General features: G+C 44.7%; 1 protein-coding gene across 1 annotated transcript in view; it reads right to left on the bottom strand.

The window, feature by feature from the left end:
- The window catches only part of LOC126162159 (uncharacterized), a 352,513-nt gene that overhangs the window by 154,160 nt on the left and 174,181 nt on the right, over positions 1-24,172 (bottom strand). The gene's annotated exons all lie outside the window — the stretch shown is intronic.

Here is a 24,172-nt window from a genome sequence, read left to right as displayed (position 1 = left end):
GATTCACACCTGGACTGCTTGATTCACACCTGCAAGTACGTTCGAGTCAGAAATTGATTTGACATGAAGTACACGAAATTACTGTATCCCAAGCGTTTGACAGTTATCCAGTCAATTGTTTTTGAAGGAAGATCAGTTTCATAGCTGAAAGATGAGCATTACCCACACGTTTAGTATTGTTAATACGAGTTCCACCTCTCTGATTTAACAATCTGAAATTACATTTTCCTACAGTTAAAATCATCGTATCCAATAATTTAGGAGATAAAGGTAGAAAATATATGTCAAAAGTTATTTTTATTCATATACGGTAGCAATAATGTTAGGCCACTACTGAAAATTTAAAATCTCAAATGGCAAAAAAGGGCAGGAAGTTTGGTGATTACGGACGCCAGCGTATGATGATGAGAGAAGGGCAGAAGTGAAACAGCTGTCGGCACACAGACTATTACTCTCGAATAGCAACAAGGGTATTGCCCGCCATAACGCCCCATCCCGACGGGCGAATCATAATCAGTCGGGTCACTGCTGAGAATCCTTGTGACACTGCGGAGAAATCTCACCTACGACATCAGTGCGAAGTCTGGTGTCAGTACCTCCTCTCCCCTTGCCATCCGAAAAGTGATGGTGAAAATGACTTCTACCAACATGATTCGAACTAATTACCGAGCGAGGTGATGCTGTGTTTAGCACACTGGACTCACATTTGGGAGGCCATCCAGAATTAGGTTTTCTGTGATTTCCCTGAATCGCCTCAGGCAAATGCCGGGTTGGTTCGTTTGAAAGGGAAGGGCCGATTTCATCGCCACTCTTGACACAGTCGGATCTCGTGCTCCATCTCTAATGACCTCGATGTCGACGGGACGTTAAAACCTAATCCTGCTTTTTTTTCAACCAGTTACCCCAAAGTCGAGCACCATTATACAGGTGTACACTAGCGACCTCGGCTACGGAGGCTGATTCATCTGGTCTGCAGTCGACTCAGAAGTTGTTTAGTTTGCCTGGAAATACTTATTGAAAAAATATATTTAAAAACGTTACTACTTTTCAAAGCCTTCATTACCGATACTGGAACATATTTCATAATGTGGGATCAGCTTTCATGTTGCTGTGTCACAGACGTCTACTCTCAGGTATCTAAACCAGCAGGTGACAGCCGTAAACACCTTTTCATCACAGTTAAATTCGTAAGAAATTCTTCAAATATCAAGTTTGGTGGTGTAATCATTTTTCGCAGAAAGTACAAAAATATTCGTTTTACATATTAATATACCTTTTTCTTGATCCAGTATAATATTTATTTACGTTCAACACGCATTTCGCCTTTTACATTAATAGCATCTTCGAGTTTTTTTTCTGGAAGAGTAAGTTTTATCTTACTTATAGATTCTAAAACAATCCCCGCCACAACTTTTTTTGTTGTGAACAATACTGGCCCAGTTTGCTTAGGGAGAACTTGGATCAAAAGGAAATCTCAGGAACTCTGTTAGCGTAATTGATTCAGAAGCAGACCATAAAAATCTTACAGTGAAATCGTCAGAATGAATTATGACAAGCTGACCAAAAGAATTCTCCGTCTTTTCATCTCAATGACAGTTAAGGAAAATTAGTTGCTCAAACTCCAGGCAATGGACATAATGGGTAACATGGTATGGGTTGAGATACGTTCAGCACACCTGTCGAGAATCATCAGTTTGAATCCACGACTAGAACTGGAATTAACATAACCAGGACGATAGCACCGAAGAGAAACTTCAGCAAGAAAATGGAGATACTTTTGGAGAAGAAGAAAGCGAATGCTCCAGCTAAATAAGTTTAATTATCGTCCTCAGTTGGGCGTAATGATGTAAATTATACAAGTTACTCATTGTACAGGGTCAGTCAGGAGGAAAGGTAAATGCTTTGGTGATAATATAGGCGATCCTGAACAAAAAAAAAACTTTGTGGGGTCTTGCCCACTCGCCGCTAATAGGGTGCCTACGGGATGTAGCATTCTCGGAAAGCTATACAACAATTTCAAACAAATAACATAAGTAGTTTTATTTCTAGAAAGCAACTGACAATAAACTTTAGTGCAGCAAATGTCGCTAGCGGTAGACGACATGAAAAAAGAACAGTTCTTGCTATACACAGAGTCCAAGGAACCATTGGATACGGATCTGACAGCGTAGCACTAATCACGGTGCAGACTCGGGCCTATCTGAGCGGCCGAGGCTGGCAGGAGCGTCGCTTTAATTCACATCTTGTAGGGGGGGGGGGGGGGTCGCTCCTGGCGCGGCACGGTCCAATTCCGCGTACCATTGGCCGCCGTTTCCTGATTGCCTTCTCTGGTCTTGCGTTCCGCATCTTCGTTCCGGCGTTTGTGGTTACGCCAGAACAAACTTCATATGGACATACGGCCTATTGCGAATGGCTTCCAAGAACACGTTTAATGTACATTGTTATTTACACTCCTGGAAATTGAAATAAGAACACCGTGAATTCATTGTCCCAGGAAGGGGAAACTTTATTGACACATTCCTGGGGTCAGATACATCACATGATCACACTGACAGAACCACAGGCACATAGACACAGGCAACAGAGCATGCACAATGTCGGCACTAGTACAGTGCATATCCACCTTTCGCAGCAATGCAGGCTGCTATTCTCCCATGGAGACGATCGTAGAGATGCTGCATGTAGTCCTGTGGAACGGCTTGCCATGCCATTTCCACCTGGCGCCTCAGTTGGACCAGCGTTCGTGCTGGACGTGCAGACCGCGTGAGACGACGCTTCATCCAGTCCCAAACATGCTCAATGGGGGACAACTCCGGAGATCTTGCTGGCCAGGGTAGTTGACTTACACCTTCTAGAGCACGTTGGGTGGCACGGGATACATGCGGACGTGCATTGTCCTGTTGGAACAGCAAGTTCCCTTGCCGGTCTAGGAATGGTAGAACGATGGGTTCGATGACGGTTTGGATGTACCGTGCACTATTCAGTGTCCCCTCGACGATCACCAGTGGTGTACGGCCAGTGTAGGAGATCGCTCCCCACACCATGATGCCGGGTGTTGACCCTGTGTGCCTCGGTCGTATGCAGTCCTGATTGTGGCGCTCACCTGCACGGCGCCAAACACGCATACGACCATCATTGGCACCAAGGCAGAAGCGACTCTCATCGCTGAAGACGACACGTCTCCATTCGTCCCTCCATTCACGCCTGTCGCGACACCACTGGAGGCGGGCTGCACGATGTTGGGGCGTGAGCGGAAGACGGCCTAACGGTGTGCGGGACCGTAGCCCAGCTTCATGGAGACGGTTGCGAATGGTCCTCACCGATACCCCAGGAGCAACAGTGTCCCTAATTTGCTGGGAAGTGGCGGTGCGGTCCCCTACGGCACTGCGTAGGATCCTACGGTCGTGGCGTGCATCCGTGCGTCGCTGCGGTCCGGTCCCAGGTCGACGGGCACGTGCACCTTCCGCCGACCACTGGCGACAACATCGATGTACTGTGGAGACCTCACGCCCCACGTGTTGAGCAATTCGGCGGTACGTCCACCCGGCCTCCCGCATGCCCACTATACGCCCTCGCTCAAAGTCCGTCAACTCCACATACGGTTCACGTCCACGCTGTCGCGGCATGCTACCAGTGTTAAAGACTGCGATGGAGCTCCGTATGCCACGGCAAACTGGCTGACACTGACGGCGGCGGTGCACAAATGCTGCGCAGCTAGCGCCATTCGACGGCCAACACCGCGGTTCCTGGTGTGTCCGCTGTGCCGTGCGTGTGATCATTGCTTGTACAGCCCTCTCGCAGTGTCCGGAGCAAGTATGGTGGGTCTGACACACCGGTGTCAATGTGTTCTTTTTTCCATTTCCAGGAGTGTATTTTCTGTATTATTCACTGCATTGGCATTGTTTACAAAGTACCACAATAGTGTAGAAGAATTCAAGACGGACAATTTTATACAGGACACTTGTCTACAAAAACTACCTAAGCTACAGCGTAAGCGCGTCGTTCGACATTTTCAATATGTTCTCGCTCACTTCATCCTAACCATTAACCATAGAGAAAATTGAACACGACCTCTTTTTGTAGGGAATTTAATGTGGAGAGGTTGAAAAATCAGGCAACCAGTTGCAAATAAAAGTTCATTAGCCTTCGACCTAGGTTTAGATATTTGTAAAAAATCTACTTCAGAAGTGGTGGGCCTGAAGAAGATATTTTTACAAATATCGAAACCTAGGTCAAGGGCTAATAAACCTTTATTTGCAACTGGTTGGCTGATTTTTCAACCTCTTCAGATTTACACAGTTGCTGTTTCGCAGCCATGTTTAAGATTTTGAAACTTAATGTGGTTTAATTTTGCACGGCGACGCGTTTTAGCTAGAGGCTGCGGTTTTCGAGTTATTCGAGAAAAACGTACAAAACTGACATGAAAGATGTTCTGTCTCGGCTGTCTAGGAAACCATTCAGAATAGGACATACGTCGATATGAAGCTTTTTTGTTCAGAATCACCAATACCACCACCCCTCAAAGCATGTACCTTTTCTCCTGACTCACCCTGCATACACGCGGGATTTCCGCAAACAATTGCGCCAAAACTATAAGACATCTGAAGATAGGCAGATATAAGTGGACAGCGCATTTCTCTCAGTTTTTAACTCTCACATTACAGGTGCTTTATATGGGCACTGTCTGTAACTCGGCAAACGTCGAAAAATGCGTGCAGTTCACTCTGGTCGCTGTTGTTGCTGCTGCTGCTGCTGCCCAGGGAACCGCAACGCCAGCGGCCCGCTTTGGAAATATGATCACTGGGTTGCCTATTTGCAGAAGCGAACTAATTCGATGAGCCAGTACAGAGCGGAAAGATTTGTCTACTTGTTCTGAAATGCTTGACCACTTCCCCTCTGTGGTGCACTCTACAACTGTAAGTAGGCTGTTTATGTTTTCTTATCGGCAACGTTACGTAGCGCTCGGTATGAAAATCACTGGCTGTGCTGTGTGCAGTCTGTGGCTAGTTTGCATTGTTGTCTGCCATTGTAGTGTTGGGCAGCGGCAGCTGGATGTGAACAGCGCGTAGCGTTGCGCAGTTGGAGGTGAGCCGCCAGCAGTGGTGGATGTGGGGAGAGAAATGGCGGAGTTTTGATATTTGTAAGAATGGATGTTATGAACTGCTATATATATTATGACTATTAAGGTAAATACAATGTTTGTTCTCTATTAACATCTTTCAATTGCTAACTATGCCTATCAGTATTTAGTGCCTTCTGTAGTTTGAATCTTTTATTTAGCTGGCAGTAGTGGCGCTCGCTGTATTGCAGTAGCTTGAGTAACGAAGATTTTTGTGAGGTAAGTGATTTGTGAAAGGTACAGGTTAATGTTAGTCAGGACCATTCCTTTGTAGGGATATCTGAAAGTCAGATTGCGTTGCGCTAAAAAAAATATTGTGTGTCAGTTTAAGCACAGTCATGAATAATTGTTGAAAGGGGACGTTTCACAACTAGGCCACGGCATGTATTACGAATCGAAACTTGGAAAGGTTCTCCATCCACTGACACGTGTCATTTTTGCCTATAACATACTTTTCGCACAGTCGTCTTCTAACGCTCCGTCGGTACTTAAGAATAACCCTGTACATAGAAAAAAAAACGCGAATGTACCTGCAATGATAGCGATTTTATATATGGGCTGAAAAAATTATCCTAGCAATACACACCACGATCACTGGTTGTAGGAAGGGACGAATTTTTCCTCTGGAGGAAATAAATGAAGGAGGCCTGCCACGAATAGCCTCTCGTGCGAGCGATAAGAGGGAAAGAAAACGCGGAAGTGGTGCATTGTGTAGGGGGAGAGTGTGCGCCCCGGTGGTCAGCGGCCGGCCGAGGTGGTGCGTCACGCGATGCCCGCCAGTGGTCATTGTCCTGGCGCCAGTGGCGGCCCCTATCGTCCCGCATCGGGCTGGCGCCACTTCCGGCGCGCCCGCTTCGCCTAGCATGCAGCACGGACCCCCATGCAAGTCAAATGAGCGGACGCCGATTACTGGCGCGGCGCCCCAGTTCTCTCGATAACGCTATCTGGGCTGCTGTCGGAAGGCGTTCAGAGTGGAAAGGATTTATTTCTAGAGTTCACTGGCCGCGTTAATGATCCCTCCAGCCTACACTGTGCCAGAGGTATACTGCTCTCTCGTTACCGTCTCAATCATTCACTGTACAGATACAAAGCATATCTTTATTTTTTTCGTTTATTACGAAACTAAATTTAACAGTTTTTCTATTGACAAGGGTTTTCAGATCGATTCCACATTTCTGGATTTCCGGAAGGCTTTTGACATTGTACCACACAAGCGGCTCGCAGTGAAATTTCGTGCTTATGGAATATCGTCTCAGTTATGTCACTGGATTTGTGATTTCCTGTCAGAGAGGTCACAGTTCGTAGTAATTGACGGAAAGTCATCGAGTAAAACAGAAGTGATTTCTGGCGTTCCCCAAGGTAGTGTTAAAGGCCCTTTGCTGTTCCTTATCTATATAAACGATTATGGAGACAATCTGAGCAGCCGCCTTCGGTTGTTTGCAGATGACGCTGTCGTTTATCGACTAATAAAGTCATCAGAAGATCAAAACAAACTGCAAAACGATTTAGAAACGATATCTGAATGGTGCGAAAAGTGGCAGTTGACCCTAAATAACGAAAAGTGTGGGGTCATCCACATGAGTGCTATAAGGAACTCGTTAAACTTCGGTTACACGATAAATCAGTCTAATCTAAAAGACGTAAATTCAACTAAATACCTAGGTATTACAATTACGAACAACTTAAATTGGAAATGTTGTGGGGAGGGCTAACCAAAGACTGCGTTTCATTGCCAGGACACTTAGAAAATGTAACAGACCTACTAAGGAGACTGCTAACACTACGCTTGTCCGTCCTCTTTTAGAATACTGCTGCGCGGTGTGGGATCCTTACCAGATAGGACTGACGGAGTATATCGAAAAAGTTCAAAGAAAGGCAGCACGTTTTGTATTATCGCGAAATATGGGAGAGTGTCACAGAAATGATACAGGATTTGGGCTGGAAATCATTAGGAGAAAGGCGTTTTTCGTTGAGACGGAATCTTCTCACGAAATTCCAGTCACCAACTTTCTCCTCCGAATGCGAAAATATTTTGTTGACACCGACCTACATAGGGAGGAACGATCACCACGATAAAATAAGGGAAATCAGAGCTCGTACGGAAAGATATAGGTGTTCATTCTTTCCGCGCGGTGTAAGAGATTGGAATAACAGAGAACTGTGAAGGTGGTACGATGAACCCTCTGCCAGACACTTGAATGTGATTTGCAGAGTATCCATGTAGATTTTGATGTAGATGTTCTTTATACAAATTTTTCCTGTACAGACAATTGTCTAGTAACCGATGTCTCATGTGATGGGTAAGGAGTGCAGGTCATTGCCATTTACAACTAGGGTAAAGATCAGAAGCAAAGAATTACGAATCATCATCGTCTGGTTTTTAATCTTAATGAATTTGGGTTTAAGAAACACCAGTCGTGCAGACTGTAGTACTTTTACAGCGTACTGAAAACAGATGACATAAGCAAAAAGATGAATTCTGACTTCCTAGCTTCCGGAAAAATGAAGTTTATCAACAGAAGTCAGCTACACCAAATGAGCTACGAAAATCCATCGAAGCGTCCAGTGCGGCTATCTCACCGTCAACGCTGACAGCCTTAGTCCCGATACTGTGCTGCAGTGTCGATTAATAATGACGAGGTAAACGATGTATGGAAGTATCTGGCAGAATGCTCCACTGTTAGAACCCAGTATGCCGTACCAGACGATGAATGCTCAAAAAAATCAAAATTAATATCGGTTATGCCACAGAGAAATGTAATACGACAGCTAAAGGGCACGATATACATATAGATACATTATATAATACAGCATAATGCTGGCTGATGAGGCAGGTACCTCCTGAAACTATAGCTGCTGGATACTTGTAAAGAAATGCCGTGTGGTTTAGACAGTATTTTAACTTCGTCTACATGCAAGATGAGGTATGTGATAATCATTTGAAACTGCAGATTACTATAACCAGCCACATTTACTACACACGGTTGTCAGTTAACACTACAGTACCAAAAAGATAGAAAATATCGAAATTTTACTTATTGTGCATCTACAGTACAGTGCACTATTACATTTTTAGGTGATCTGCGCGTAGAGTCCGAAATGCAGCACACATAGCTAGCTCCCACCTCTGACAGGAAGAATGGCTCTAAGCCAGCTCAGCATTACGTCGATGCTGCTTTAACTCCAGAGTTCTTCAATCATAGTGGCTATGAGTGGCGGAGTGATGGTATCTCGACAGCCCATCACCAGATGTTTATAATGGGGGAGAGATTTCGAGAACGCACTGGCAAGGACAACAGTGCAAAATCTTCTGAATCGAAGTAGGCTCAGGGCAGCACAGGTAACATGCAGCCTTGTGTTGTAATCTCTCGGCTTGACTGACTAGTATTGTACTTCCGGGTGTTCAACGGAGTTTGAATTTTCATTTTTGGACAATGTTTCGACGACCGACCCAGTCGGCTTCATCAGGTGCTGCGAGTCATGCTGTTATGTATAATCGTTGCCCGGCCTCCTATCATACTGAGATATTTTTGGTCTCACGCCGCAATTTATATCTGATTGCTATAAATAATGGTGCGAGATCAAAGATAGTTCACAGTCTGGTTGGAGTCCTCGCAACGATTATACATAACAGCGTAACTCGCAGCACCTGAGGAAGACGACTGGGTCGGCAGTCGAAATGCAAACTCGGCAGAAAGTACACCATTAATTGCATTATCTTGTCGAAAGATAACAGCATTATGCGGACGTTTGGCTATCGTGTTGCGTATCCTGTCATGTCTTCACGCTGGGACCTTAACAATGACGGAATCAATCTGACAACGTTCGCTCTCCTAGAAGACTCCACACACGGACGCTTCTACCGTGATGCTGTACACAGAGCCACAACTCGTCTAAGCGACGGCGCGGTGACGCACTGTGTGCCTGAATGCACCACTGTTGGCGCGTATGTCGGTGCTGCCGCGTTAAGGGACGTTACAACTGTCGCCATGCTGACGTCATCGCACTGCCCGTGTTGGTACTTGTCCCGCTGCAAACAAGCCCGTCTCCTGACTTAGGATACGTGGCGTGGCAATATAATCCTGCACAGGCGAGGGAACAATACCGAGGGGTCCAGAAAAATGTAGACACTCTTTGATAGTCAATATTAATAGAAAAGACATACCATTCCAATTCTTTCATTGGGACAAGGTTATTTTATGTGTTCAAAGTGACCCCAATAGCAGCCAACTGCTGAATTATTGACCGAACTATGGCTGTCAGTGTTGACGGTGAGATAGCTGCACTGGGCGCCTCGATGGATTTCCGTAGCTCATTTGGATACTTTATTTTTCAAGGTCCCTCTTAGGCATAAATCAAGAGGTGTAAGGTCTGGAGACCATGGTGGTTACTAATCGGTTCCTCTTCGACCTATCCATCGTTCAGGTAGATTTTCGTCCAAGAAGGCTTTGACATCTCTGTGGTAGTCAGACGGAGATCCATGTTATGTAGGTAAAATCTTTCATTTCTAAACACCTTTCGGATGAAAGGTAAAATCGATATTTGCAACACCTCATCTGTTATGATACCTTCAAAGAAGAATAGGGCAATCAAACGCGTGATAACAGACCACACCACACATTAACACCCGGTATATTAACAGGTTTGCCCACGTGAACATAAGGATTTTCAGGAGACGAGTAAGCGCAGTACTGCTCAGTTTGAATTGCGCCTCGTCATATCAGATAACCATCTCTGAAAATTGTTCACCCTCCCGAAGCATGCCTTCACAGTGCTCCATCTTTCGATCTGGGTCGTCCTCGTTCACAACGTGCAGCGATCTTGGAATGTACACTTTCCACTTTGCAGCTTTCAGAATTCGTCGTACGCTTGGTCCGCTTACCCTGCTTTCACGTGCACCCTGCTTCACAGATTTTTGACATGACCTGGTAAAATGTTGCAACACAGCAGCGCTGGGAGCTGGACCTGTTGATGTTTGTGGTCAGCAAGGCCTTTCCTTATGCACATCCTGAACGTTACCGTCGGCTTCAAATTCATCCGAAATACGATAAATTGTCTTATGTGTTGGTGGTTGAGATCCGTACACATCATGCAATTGCCGTTGTACCTCCATAATGTTTTCATACTTTAGCCACGCGCCTTGCCATGGTTCGCGCGGCTCCCCCTGTCGGAGGTTCGAGTCCTCCCTCGGGCATGAGTGTGTGTGTTGTCCTTAGCGTACGTTAGTTTAAGTTAGGTTAAGTAGTGTGTAAGCCTAGGGACCGATGATATCAGCAGTTTGGTCCCATAGGAACTTAAAACAAATTTCCATTTCCCTACTGCCAGTACCACTTCATTAGGTGTTGCTCAAATGACAATATTACTTCATTCATTGCTGCACTGTCATTTTCCGGGAAACATGTTCCAAGATCCGTTGAGAAAACAATGGACTACGCAACCACACAAAATTGCAAATGTTATGGTTTTGTTCCAAAGACATAAAATATCAGAGAAAGTCTACATTTTTCTGGAACCCTCTGTATGTCTTTCTCGTTAGGCGCTAGTCGCTTGGGGCCACTGACATACTGCATGGCACTATGTCCCTCCTGAACCCATTCACTCCAACACGGGCAGAACATGGCGGAATAATGAACCGAAGTCTCGACAGGCCAGGAGTTCAGTTCTGCAGTGACTTTCGCAGCTGTCGTCGTCGTCGTACGTTTTGTCATAATCTTCTTCAATGACAGTCAGTTACAGTCACTCAACGCACGCTTCCGTTATCGTTGTGACTTAGCGGATAATGTTTTCCCGCTTTCCCTGTATACGACCTCTTGAAACATCAAACACTTCGGCCACCTCGGTTACGGAATACAATTTATGCACTATCGGATTCACTTAGCTCGAAATATGCATTTACAACCACACACAGCAAGCACTCTTCTGAATACGACTAACACTTGCAACGTATCGAGGGCATTACACAGGTGTCGCACTTCGTCAACTACAACTGCGCAACGTGCCTACCATTTGCGTTTATGTTCAAGCACTCATTCCTCGCCGTATTTCTAGATTAGTGTCCAACCACCGTACTGCACATGTTTAACTTTTACGAACAGAACTATAGCGGTCTCTCCCGCAATGTTTTACTTTCTCCTGATTTTTGTGAACCGATATACACTGAAGCACCAAAGAAACTGGTGTAGGCGTGCTTATTCAAATACAGAGATATGTAAACAGGCGAAGTACGGCGCTGCGGTCGCCAAGACCCATATAAGACAACAAGTAACTGCCGAAGTTGTTAGATTGGTTACTGCTGCTACAATGGCAGGTTATCAAGATCTAAACGAATTTGAAAGTGGTGTTACAGTCGGCGCACGCGTGATGGGACACAACCTCTCCGAGGCAGCGACGAAATGGTGATTTTCCCGTGCGACAATTTCATGTGCGTACCGTGAATATCAGGAATCCGGTAAAACATCAAATACTCCGACATCACTGCGGCTGGAAAAAGATCCTGCAATAACGGTACCAACGACGACTGAAGGGATTCATTCAACGTGACAGAAGTGCAACCCTTCCGCAAATTGCTTCAGATTTCAATGCTGGGCCATCAACAAGTGTCACGGTGCGAACCATTCAACGAAACATCATCGATGTGGGCTTTCGGAACCAAATGCCCACTTGTGTACCCTTGATGACTACACGACAGAATGCCTGACGCCTCGCCTGGCTTTGTCAACACCGACATTGGACTGTTGATGACTGGAAACATGTTGCCTGGTCGGACGAGTCTCGTTTCAAATTGTATCGAGCGGATGGACGTGTACGGGTATGGAGACAACCTCATAAATCCAACCCTGCATGTCAGGAGGGCACTGTTGAAGCTGATGAAGGCTCTGTAGTGGTGTGGGGCGTGTGGAGTTGGAGTGATATGGTGCCTGATACGTCTAGATACGACTCTGACAAGTGGCACGTACGTAAGCGTCTTGTCTGATCCCTGCATCCATTCGTGTCATATTGTGCATTCCGACGGACTTGGGGTATTCCAGCAGGACAATGCGACACCCCACACGTTCAGTATTGCTACAGACTGGCTCCAGAAACACTCTTCTGACTATAAACACTTCGTCTCACCCCCAAACTCCCCAGACATGAACATTATTGGGCATATTTGGAATGCCTTGCAACGTGCTGTTCAGAAGAGATCTCCACCCTCTCATACTCTTACGGATTTATGGACAGCCCTGCAGAATCCATGGTGCGAATTCCCTCTAGCATTACTTTAGGCACTAGTCGAGTCCACGCCACGTCGTGTTGCGGCATTTCTGCGTGCTCGCGGGGGCCCTACACTATATTAGGCAGGTTCTTTGGCTCTTCAGTACATATCAATCTGTATGCGCACACCAGGAATGGGAGGCGGCAGCCCACGAGCGGTATCGCCACTGCTGAAGGTGTAGTGTCAGCACTGATGGAGGAGCGCTACGCAACCAACCAAGCGGCTTTCTCGAATCGAACCGTGAGAGGTTGAACTGTCGCGTCCGCGGAGGACCATTCGCGCTCCCTGCGCTGCTCCTGGCTACAATCCGTGACGCACCTATCCACAGTTGTATCATCGTTCTAGTGTAGCCTTTTACTGTGCTCTCCCTGTGTAGGGCCCATATATCCCTGTAACAATATCCCTTTTTTGGGTTACATAAACGTCACCGTTCAACCCAACCCTCATTCCTACGGCCTAGCTTGGTCATCCTATGCAGTACAACGCCAGTACACGCCTCTATTCTCATCCGCCTCTGCCATAGCTTGTCTTTGGAGGCCGACAGATTAGCACCCTCAATGCTTTAAATCAGCTATAATAAATATTTCGTGTTTTCTGCTATCTCTATCGCTGGACATCCTCGGTGAATGGAGGACAGCATTTTTGGGAACAAAATTGTAAATGTGAAAATGACTGAGTGGACCAGCAGCAAGCAGGTAGACTGTTCGTTCGTCCTTTTTCAGAATTCTGGTGACGCTTCGCAGGTAACTGTCTGCATCTCGAGTCACAGAGTCTAACTTAACCCCGGAGACGATGACATGTTTGCATTGTCTCAACAGCTTAGCGCTTAACTCTCAACAATGAAGTATCCGTTTCAATTTCTGTTAATATTGTACAGTCAGGGAGTGGATGTTAATAAGAAGGTTACGACTTCCAGTTCTTTTAAGAATATGAGTCGAGGAGAAGGGAACAGTTTAAACCAGGATACAGCAAAATGTATAGCTTGCTAGTTAAAAACTGTAAGGCACTTTTTTTATATACTCAGTGCACTGTCAGACGATAAGTCGCTAGCAACTTATAACAGAAACAATACAAATGTGCTCCTTTAGTTTCGTGTACGTAATCAATTAGCTTTCCAATCACATTTGAGTCGACAGATAGTTGAAAAAGTTGCCAGGAGTAGATCTGATCTACCGCCAAATATTATGCTTCGTCATACAAATAGCGGAAACAAGCGGAGAGAGAGTACAAAAGAACGTGAGGGTCGGCTGATTACAAACGGATTACGCTTGTGCGTGTTTAGCTATAAGAAAGACAAAGCGAAGAAAATGTGATGAAAGGAAAAAGTTTGTTCGCACGAACAGAAGAGATCGATAGAAATGCTGCCCGCGCATTCACTGCCGACTGTCACGTGGACAATATGTGTGATATACCAATGTTCCAAAGTTACTTTACAAAAAGTTGCAGTAACGTAGGCAGCTTTTCGTTATAAACGACTTCCACTGTAATTTAGTTCGCAAACATTTAGAAAATGTTCATACGTAGTTTGCTTTTAAACAACATTTTTACATGTATTCATCGCGCAAATTCAACATAACCGGAAGAAAATTCTGGATCTCAAAATTTGATTATGCTACTAGCAACTACACGTTCACCGTGATTTTGGGTACCGTCAAAGCCTTATAAAGCATATGTTCCGAGTTTAAATTCCGCCTACAGCATGTGCGAGGTTGTAAATGTGTCATCACTGATTGTATGTTCCAAAGCAGAAGAAAATACTTCCAGAGCAGAAGAAAATACGGAAATGAATGTTTGTGTGTATGTGTGTTAGAGAGAGAGAGAGAGAGAGAGAGAGAGAGAGAGAGAGACGGGTATAAATGATACAAGTAAACGTAACAGTACTGTGTTTGACAGACACACATGACCTGTAGACACAGCAAAAACTGTTGACCTTGCTGAATAATCACACAGGCGGATACCAATAGAAGTAGTAACCGTCTTTCAAATCTGGAATTAGATGGATCAATGAAGGCTTTCGCAGTTTTCGACGTCATCAAATTCCGAATTTTGAAGTATTTGACATTCTTCAGGAAATGAAAGAACTTAAGAGCGTTCCACGTTCAGAAGACCTACATGCTCAATGCCAATATTCACTCGGACACGAACAAACGCAAATAAAGTCTCGGCATTAAGATTTATCCGTAGCATTTATTCATGCTAGCAATGCGATCTGTCAACAGCAAACTACATCTGGTTCCCCTACGCGAATAAAGGATGAAGGAGAAAGAAAACAATGAAAACGGATTAGCTGAATGTGCCAATGATGTGAAATTGCAACGAACATTGCCCGCGATGTTTTTAAAGGAACATAAAGTGTTAAAATGATGTAACGAAACCAAGGGGAACTTAAATGTGGATGTGGATTTGAAACCCGCTCCTCGCGAGTACCTTAGCCACCGCGCCATCCCTTCGGCGTAGAGTGAGAGTTCCCATTAACTTGGATGCACAGACTGTGACACGGGATCCGCCTTTATTGATGTTTTACGCAACCCGTATTGTTATATCTGGCCTTCAAAAACCACGCGCGAGATTTACATGATCTCTCGCTCGCTACTCGTGCGCTGTTAGTCCTACAGAAAAAAAATTATGAGTACCTTTTGTAGGAAATTTAATGAAGTTAAATTATGTGCTGGATACGTTTCGCTAACGGCCGTGGTTTTCGAGTTATTCAAGAACAATATCCAAAGTGACCTTCAAACACACCTCCTATCCCATACTCAGTCCCCAAACAGTCAGAATTTCTAGTATGTTGTTCATAGCACTCCCTACTATCACTGTACAAAAATTTGCGATTGCACGAATTATTTCCACACATTCGACCTGTTTTGGTCTTCATTGCTGGCCTACTTGCGTCACCGGCTTAGTTGAGCGGCTACAAATTGTAAAGCTTAAAGTTCGTGCAAATTTCACCGAACAGTTTTGTGAATTTTAACAACATAAAATAAATTATTACATCGTCGTATTCGTCAGGCCTTCTGACTACGACCCTACTGTGCTTGTAAGGGTTAAGTTTGCATCGAATTGCCAACGAAGTTAGTTTTAGCATAATCCTACAAAAGTCATTTTTCTTTCATTACCTCCACGGGGACATTTAAATTAATAATGTTAATGAAATAGCCGACTATGCTGGCGGTATAAGAGCCCAATCAACATACCCCAAAAAAAGGTGATCGAATATCGGGAATAGATCGTTTACTCGGAAATTTTTGTGCAGTAGTAGCAGGGAGTGCCACGAACAACATAGTAGAAATCTTGACTGGTGAGGGTGAGTGTGGGTGTGGAGGTGCATTTGAAGGTCACTTCTGTACGTTTTTCTTGTACAGCTCGAAACCCGTGACCTCCAGCGGAAACGTATCCCAGTACAAAATTTACCTACATTACATCACGTACAAAAAGGTCCTGTTCATCTTTCTGTAGGTCGCATAAAACCATATCGATGGGGTGGCTGGAGCGCCCTATAACACCAGGGAAACATTCCAGCTGTGATAAGTATGGCGACTCTAGGTCTCTTAATAGCATCGAGAAAACTGCTAAGTGATAGTCTACCAGGCCGTGGCCGTGCGGTTCTATGCGCTTCAGTCTGGAAGCGCGTGACCGCTAGGTCGCAGGTTCGAATCCTGCCTCGGGTATGGCTGTGTGTGATGTCCTTAGGTTAGTTAGGTTTAAGTAGTTCTAAGTTCTAGGGGACTGATGACCACAGATGTTAAGTCCCATAGTGCTCAGAGCCATCTACCCGGCCACAAGCGAGTAGTTAATTGTGTTGGTGCCATGTGATTCGTCCTCTAAAAAGCCGTTAGCACTCAATAGACTGTGCGTAGCTGTTATTAGTGAAGTGCGCTTAAATAAACGTTCACAATGCATGACTCTGATGATGTTCAAACTGTTTCTCTCAGGGCTGAGTGTCGTGTCAGCCCGTAAATTCTAGCATCTTACAGTAACATCTTCATGACTGATGAAAATTGCTTCATCGGTAGAGAAGTTGTCCTAAAGTGGAACGACGGATTTCCACGCTTCTTCGTAAATCTCTTCGTCCAGTTGCTTAGGAATTCAATGATAATAAGTTCTCTCTCTCTCTCCCCCCTTTTTTTTTCTTTTTTTCACTGCCATGCCTGACGGTCGTTGGCTGTCAGGATATTTTTGTTTGTAGAGCCGAATTTTACTCTGTGTGTTCCTTCCGTAGCTTCGTACACTAACACTGCACAAATAGAACACTGTCCCTTTTACTCTGTTACCGCGGTAGCTTTCTTTTTCAACTCGGCAATATTTGTTAGTGTGAAAAATTAGCTCAGAATTCACGTTACACTGTAGGTCGCGTTGTAGAGGCTACGCAAGATAGTTCAAAGGTCGGAGAAAGTCAATGGCTTATTACGAGCGATAACACCATGCCAAGAAAGCATTTTCGCGTTCAAGCCAACTTTTGGGGTTGATGAAAGCTTTACATTTACTTATGGCGGTGGTGCAACACTGAATTTTTCGCTTGATGCGATAGAGCCATTTCCATATTGGGCACGATATTACGAACTTCTATACGAAATGGTAATCAGTCTGACGCTCAAAGCACAGAAATATTACCTTCTAAATTTTATAATTTATCAGTTGTGGACAGTGATATTCCGTTGAATTCGTCTCTCAAATATCGACTGTGCAAGTACCACATGTTACTACAGCTCCGTTTAACAAGAAAACAATGCTGGCATCAAATGCCAATATTTAATTTTATTTATTTATATTTATTTTGTGTATCTGAAATGATTTCTTACGAATCAGCGTTAAACATGCAGCTTTTTAATGCATAATACTTGCTGCTGTTTCCCATTGCTGATTAGTAAACAGTGCGTTGATAATAATAATAGTAAAATATCTCACACGTTTTCTTCCAAAAACATTTTCTTTCGGCTTAGAAGTCTGTGATATTCCTGGCTGTGGCCGCCAGTATTTTATCTTGCTAGAAGTTCCCCTTGATGCAGGTTGATAATCATGAAGTAGCATATGGTACGAAAGAGGAGTCAGGTACAAGCAGCAGATGGTACAGTATGTACTATTCCCGTAGGAGAGTCCGCCAGTTCTACTGAACTTGCTTTTGATTTGTCGGCACATTCGGGTGTTGGCACCAAAACGCCCAACTTCTCTTATTAAGTATTTATACACTTTTCATTGTATTTAACCCAGTTTTCAGTATAACAATCTCTCATGGTTACCCTACGAGTCTACCGTTTTTGTTTATTAAATTTCACCAGTTTTGAGAAACATAAGAGTAATGATACTACAACCGAAGTGCTTTGGACACCTTCGGGTCTCTCTGGCGCGCCTGGGAGACGGAGTACTTCAGTTGCGCTAGTCACTCTGTTTCGGGTGTTCTTCAGAGCCGGACGTGTATGTTTCGGACGGACATGTCGTAATCTATATCGGAAGTTGTCAGAAAAGTTACCGCACTATTAAGAAAGCTATGTCGAGTGTTGTAGAAGACAGGAAGAAGTGATATTTTAAAATACAAACAAACAGGATACGTTAACGAGAGATGTCGCCTACCATCATTATCAGTACTACAGATCTTGCACTTTGTAGATACAGAGACTAACCTGGGCAAGTGGCATCCCACAAGGAAAGCACAAACACAGGTTCAGTTCGAGATGACAGCAGATCAGTCTACGCCGAAGAAGATCCCACGACCGACGAGCTGTCTTCTGCGCTGGGGCCACAACGTCAGGAGACGACAGGGTGGTCGAAAGAACGGTTATGGACTCTTATTCAATCTCTACAGATATCTCCAGCTTCCAGATCTGACTTCCAACACGACAACATATAATCTATAAGCTACCGAGCGTTCCTTTGCTGCCCTGAGAAGCGACATGAACAATTACGATGGCAAAGCGCAGCTATGTTTTCTTAATTTCATGACGGTAATATACAAGACAGTACAAACTTATAGGCCTTTGAACAGCAAATAGGACGACATATTATTCTGAAGTATTTTCAAAGTTCAAAATGCAATGGTTAATATTATTTTCCTAGGTATCTAAGGGAATAACATTCACGTAAATTACTGAAAAAAAATATTGTTTCGATGGTAAGATTTTCTTCTAGCTATCTTCTGAAGATCAATTTAAAGTGAAGTTTCAAAGTCGTTGTGATCACGCCTTATTCAAAGACTATCCTGACTGTAGCTAACATGCTGTACAGGGTGTTCTGAAATTCCCGTTACAAACTTCTATGACTTTTAGAGGGTAGTAAGTACATAATATTTTGAATAGGAACCTATGTCCGGACGCGTACGGTTTGCGTGCTATAGCCATTTGAAGTCATGTTTACTAGATAGGTACGCTACAGGGTAGTCATGATTGGGGGAGGCTACATCGTATCGGTTGTCATTTGACATATCGTATGGTTCTCATATGTTTTCTGCTATTGTAAATAATTCGCCTTTACTGTACTGGGACAGAGATGAATGAGCGCACTGTGGGAGTACTGAATAAAATGCTTGAGTTTGTGTTTAGTTTTATCTGAGATTGCCGGCCGCGGTGGTCTAGCGGTTTAGGCGCTCAGTCCGGAACCGCGCGACTGCTACGGTCGCAGGTTCGAATCCTGCCTTGGGCATGGATGTGTGTGATGTCTTTAGGTTAGTTAGGTTTAAGTAGTTCTAAGTTCTAGGGGACTGATGACCACAGATGTTAAGTTCCATACTGTTCAGAGCCATTTTTTATCTGTGATTGACTTCCTAGTTAGCGCTACGGCATTCTTATTTGAGGCATAGTAGCGAGCAGTTGAGTGTATTTGTAACACACTACTGGCCATTAAAATTACTACACCAAGAAGAAATGCAGATGATAAACGGGTACTCATTGGACAAATATATTATACTAGAACTGACATGTGATTACAAAAAATGTCTCTGAGCACTATGGGACTCAACATCTGAGGTCATCAGTCCCTTAGAACTTAGAACTACTGAAACCTAACTAACCTGAGGACATCACACACATCCATGCCCGAGGCAGGATTCGAACCTGCGACCGTAGCTGTCGCGCGGTTCCAGCCAGTAGCGCCTAGAACCGCTCGGCCACCCCGGCCGGCTGTGATTACATTTTCACACAATTTGGGTGCATAGATCCTGAGAAATCAGTACCCAGAACAACCACCTCTGGCTGTAAAAACGGCCTTGATACACCTGGGCAGTGAGTCAAACAGAGCTTGGATGGCGTGTACAGGTACAGCTGCCCATGCAGCTTCAACACGATACCACAGTTCATCAAGAGTAGTGACTGGCGTATTGTGACGAGCCAGTTGCTCGGCCACGATTGACCAGACGTATTCAATTGGTGAGAGGCAGCAGTCGAACATTTTCTGCATCCAAAAAGGCCCGTACAGGACCTGCAACATGCGATGGTGCATTATCATGCTGAAATGTAGGGTTTCGCAGGGATCGAATGGACGGTAGAGCCACGGGTCGTAACACATCTGAAGTGTAACGTCCACTGTTCAAAGCGCCGTCAATGCGAACAAGAGGTGACCGAGACGTGTAACCAATGGTACCCCATACCATCACGCCGGGTGATACGCCAGTATGGCGATGACGAATACACGCTTCCAATGTCGCCAAACACGGATGCGACCATCATGATGCTGTAAACAGAACCTGGATTCATCCGAAAAATTGAAGTTTTGCCATTCGTGCACCCAGGTTCGTCGTTGAGTACACCATCGCAGGCGCCCTGTCTGTGATGCAGCGTCAAGGGTAACCGCAACCATGGTCTCCGAGCTGATAGTAGTCCATGCTGCTGCAAACGTCGTCGAACTGTTCGTGCAGATGGTTGTTGTCCTGCAAACGTTCACATCTGTTCACTCAGGGATCGAGACTTGGCTGCACGAGCCGTTACGGCCATGGGGATAAGAAGCCTATGATCTCGACTGCTGGTGATACGAGGCCGTTGGGATCCAGCACGACGTTCCGTATTACCCTCCTGAACCCACCGATTCCATATTCTGCTAACAGTCATTGGATCTCGACCAACGCGAGCAGCAATGTCGCGATACGATAAACCACAATCGCGATAGGCTACAATCCGTCCTTTATCAAAGTCGGAAACGTGATCGTACGCATTTCTCCTCCTTACACGAGGCATCACAACAACGTTTCACCAGGCAACGTCGGTCAACTGGTGTTTGTTTATGAGAAATCGGTTGGAAACTTTCCTCATGTCAGCACGTTGAAGGTGTCGCCACCGGCGCCAACCTTGTGTAACGCTCTGAAAAGCTAATCATTTACATATCACAGCACCTTCTCCCTGTCGGTTAAATTTCGCGTCTGTAGCACCTCATCTTTCTGGTGTAGCAATTTTAATGGCCAGTAGTGTACTTTCTTGTCCTTTGTACCGATGGAGATTTTCGAGGGATTTTGAAGGTATGTTTGCAATTTTTGTATTAAGAGCATTTTCTAATTGTTAGAGTCTTCTTATGTTGTACAGTCTTTCTGTCAATAAGCAGAGTTTGACTTCTCAAGACCGATTTTCTTTAAAGTAAAACCCATCTCCATAATTCATAGGCCGGTCGGAGTGGCGGAGCGGTTCTAGGCGCTACAGTCTGGAACCGCGCGACCGCTACGGTCGCAGGTTCGAATCCTGCCTCGGGCATGGATGTGTGAGATGTCCTTAAGTTAGTTAGGTTTAAGTAGTTCTAAGTTCTAGGGGACTGATGACCACAGCAGTTAAGTCCCATAGTGCTGAGCCATTTGAACCATAATTCATAGTGTGTGCATTCCAGCTTACGCCACACGAAGTCATAGATTGTTTCTGACAAACAAATTTAGAGTAGATCATTTTTCTTCAGTTGCTGCGTCTGCTGATTTCTATATGCTTTCGAGAACGTCAGTACTCCAGACACAAAAATACCATTCTGTGCAAGAGGTAAGTCGCTTTTCTTACAGGGCAGATATCACCGTTCACTCTTATGCAAAGAGTGGGTAGTCAGAATTGTCAGGTGTAGTGCTTGCAAGAAGATTTATTTTCTGTGAACAGTATTGATAATTTCAGATTGTTATATTCCTCCGAGAAGGGCAATAATTTATTTTTGTAGATATTCCAAGTCACACACTGCACTTCATATTACACAACGTACATAATGTACGTCGGTACCGAGTTTTAGTTATGCAGTTTTCATTGAGCACAGTTTCTTTTGGCATTTAATTAGATTCATTTTCTATATTTCATATTATGGATTTCATGAAGTTTTACATTTTATTTCACGACGCTGTCCACATGCGCAAAACAGGGCCATCCAAATGTCAGTTTCGTTCAGCAATTGAATACGTTACCTGGAGTACACGTTATATGAGGAGAAAGTTTTCGTCATTAAGTATTTAGTTTTCTCAAATACAGACAGTCCGCCCCTGGTAGCTGAGTGGTAGCCGGCACGGTAGCTCAGCGTGTTCGGTCAGAGAGCCGGTTGGCCTCTGTAATAAAAAACTGAGTGGAAGGATCAACCACCGAACGTGAACAGGATGTCTTGCGACGTCCGCAACGACCAAACACAACGATCAATAACGAACAAACAAAAAAAAAGTGGTCAGCGTGACAGACTGTCAATACAAAGGGCCCGGGTTCGATTCCCGGCTGGGTCGGACATTTTCTCCGCTCAGGGACTGGCTGTTGTGTTGTCCTAATCATCATCATTTCATCCCCATCGACGCGCAGGTCGCCGAAGTGGCGTCAAATCGAAAGACCTGCACCAGGCGAACGGTCTACCCGACGGGAGGCCCTAGCCACACGACATTTCATTTCATTACATATAGACAAATAATTTTGTTTTCTCACATACAAATATTTCCCGAATACAAGTCTCGGCCCAGCACACAATTTTAATCTGCCAGAAAGTTTCATTTCGTAGAAATCTTACAGTACATCCTACCTCTCTGACCCGATTCGAACCTCATTCACGTGTCTATGAAGGTTAGAGCAACATGGTTGCGCACAAGTCTGCAGGATACACCGACAAGATCCTTCTGAATGGCGAAGCTCACGGTAATGGAAGAGCTGCGCGTCGCTTTATCATGACCGTTCTCCACAATGTCCAACTCCGTTGTTGTTGTTGTGGTCTTCAGTCCTGAGACTGGTTTGATGCAGCTCTCCATGCTACTCTATCCTGTGCAAACTTCTTCATCTCCCAGTACCTACTGCAACCTACATCCTTCTGAATCAACTCCATCGCATACCAATTGCGGAACGGATTCCAGAAAGCGTACCTTCGCCGTCAGCAGGGCTTCCAAACCGCTGTGGCTCGGAGCTGCCGCCATCAGTAGTTTTACCAGAAATCGCATGTCTTTTCCTCGCACTGTCTTGTTTATTGCCAGTGAAGACTATAGGTCGTACTTGTGATCAAAAGCAGCGTCTGGAAACCGAGCGGCGCCGGTGTTTCTGAGAATGGAGGAAATACCGAGCATTTATTCTCCGTGTCTGGCGAAGTTTATTTTGAGAGTCCATGCAGGGAGAGATTCAAATCGGATTAAGTGGATTTTAGCTGAACTTCGCCGACTATTACGTGCCACGTCGCATTGCTCAGCCGACCCCGTTTCTCTCGGATACCTGTCGATGCTTGCGTGCGTCCAGGTCGATAGCTGTGTGCGGCCGCGTACGCGCAGCTCTGCGGCGGCTGCTCCGCCGTTATTCCGTGACACGAGTCTACTGTTGTCGTTGGTACGACGTTCAGTCGAAACTCGAGACAGAAAAATATCAGAACTGCGTGCGGTAATAAACAAATAAGCTCTGAAAGTACTGTGGGAAAGGAATGCAGGTTCGAGGCCAACAGAGATGGAGCACTACACTGCAATGGACGAGATAGAGCATTTTCTGTCGCTTTGTTGAAGGAACCATCCAGACATTCGCCTTTACCGATATAACCAAATCTCTGGAATCTAATCCGTGTTGCACAGAAGAGAAATGCAGTTTGTTGTTACGAGCATACACAACAATATCAAAATTTTGTTATATTTAACGTAATAAAATAATCTCCATTTTATAACTTGGTGAGCACATTTTCACACGATGTTCTGTGTGTTACATTATAAAAAATGATGTTAGCATCCAATCTGGCAAATTGGGCAGCATCAGTTTGAGATATATATTCATAATTACATAAATTACTACAGGAAAGGTTAACGAGTGTCATAAAACGTTGACAAGTGGGCTATAACTTTTTATTGAGTGATCCTGTTCGCGTTTCAGATGTGATAGGTCATAAACAAAATACAATACGAGCGTTACATTTTCAGTACTGGCCACGCGGGGTAGCCGTGCGTTGTGAGGCGTCTTGTCTGAGGCGCCTTGCCACGCTTCGTGCGGCTCCCTCCGTCGGAGGTTCGAGTCCTTCCTCGGGTATGGGTGTGTGTGTTGTCCTTAGCGTAAGTCAGTTTAAGTTACATTAAGTAATGAGTAAGCCTAGGGACGGATACCTCAGCAGTTTGGTCCCATAGTCCTTACCACAAATTTCAGTACTAATTCCGCGCAGAGACGATGTCATTGAACTGGCGAATGATTTACTGGTGAAAAAAGATAATGCACCAATAAGGCTTAGTAAAAGTCATTAAGTTGTAGAAGATACCTGTGTGGAAACGCAACGTAACCTGGACACCATGATGCATTCAATTTAATCTTCTAATAAAAGATGGCCCGTCTCCAATGAGAAACTGATAAAACACATTCAATAGTTTATCTCACTTTTTCTTATCGAGCTGTTATTTTTTCTTTTTTGTTATTTAGCGCACTGAAAAG

The sequence above is a fragment of the Schistocerca cancellata genome, chromosome 2, assembly GCF_023864275.1.
Source record: "Schistocerca cancellata isolate TAMUIC-IGC-003103 chromosome 2, iqSchCanc2.1, whole genome shotgun sequence".
In the NCBI taxonomy this organism is placed as follows: Eukaryota; Metazoa; Arthropoda; class Insecta; order Orthoptera; family Acrididae; genus Schistocerca; species Schistocerca cancellata.
Note: the sequence above shows the minus strand (reverse complement) of the source record. Positions and strands in the feature narration are given on the sequence as shown.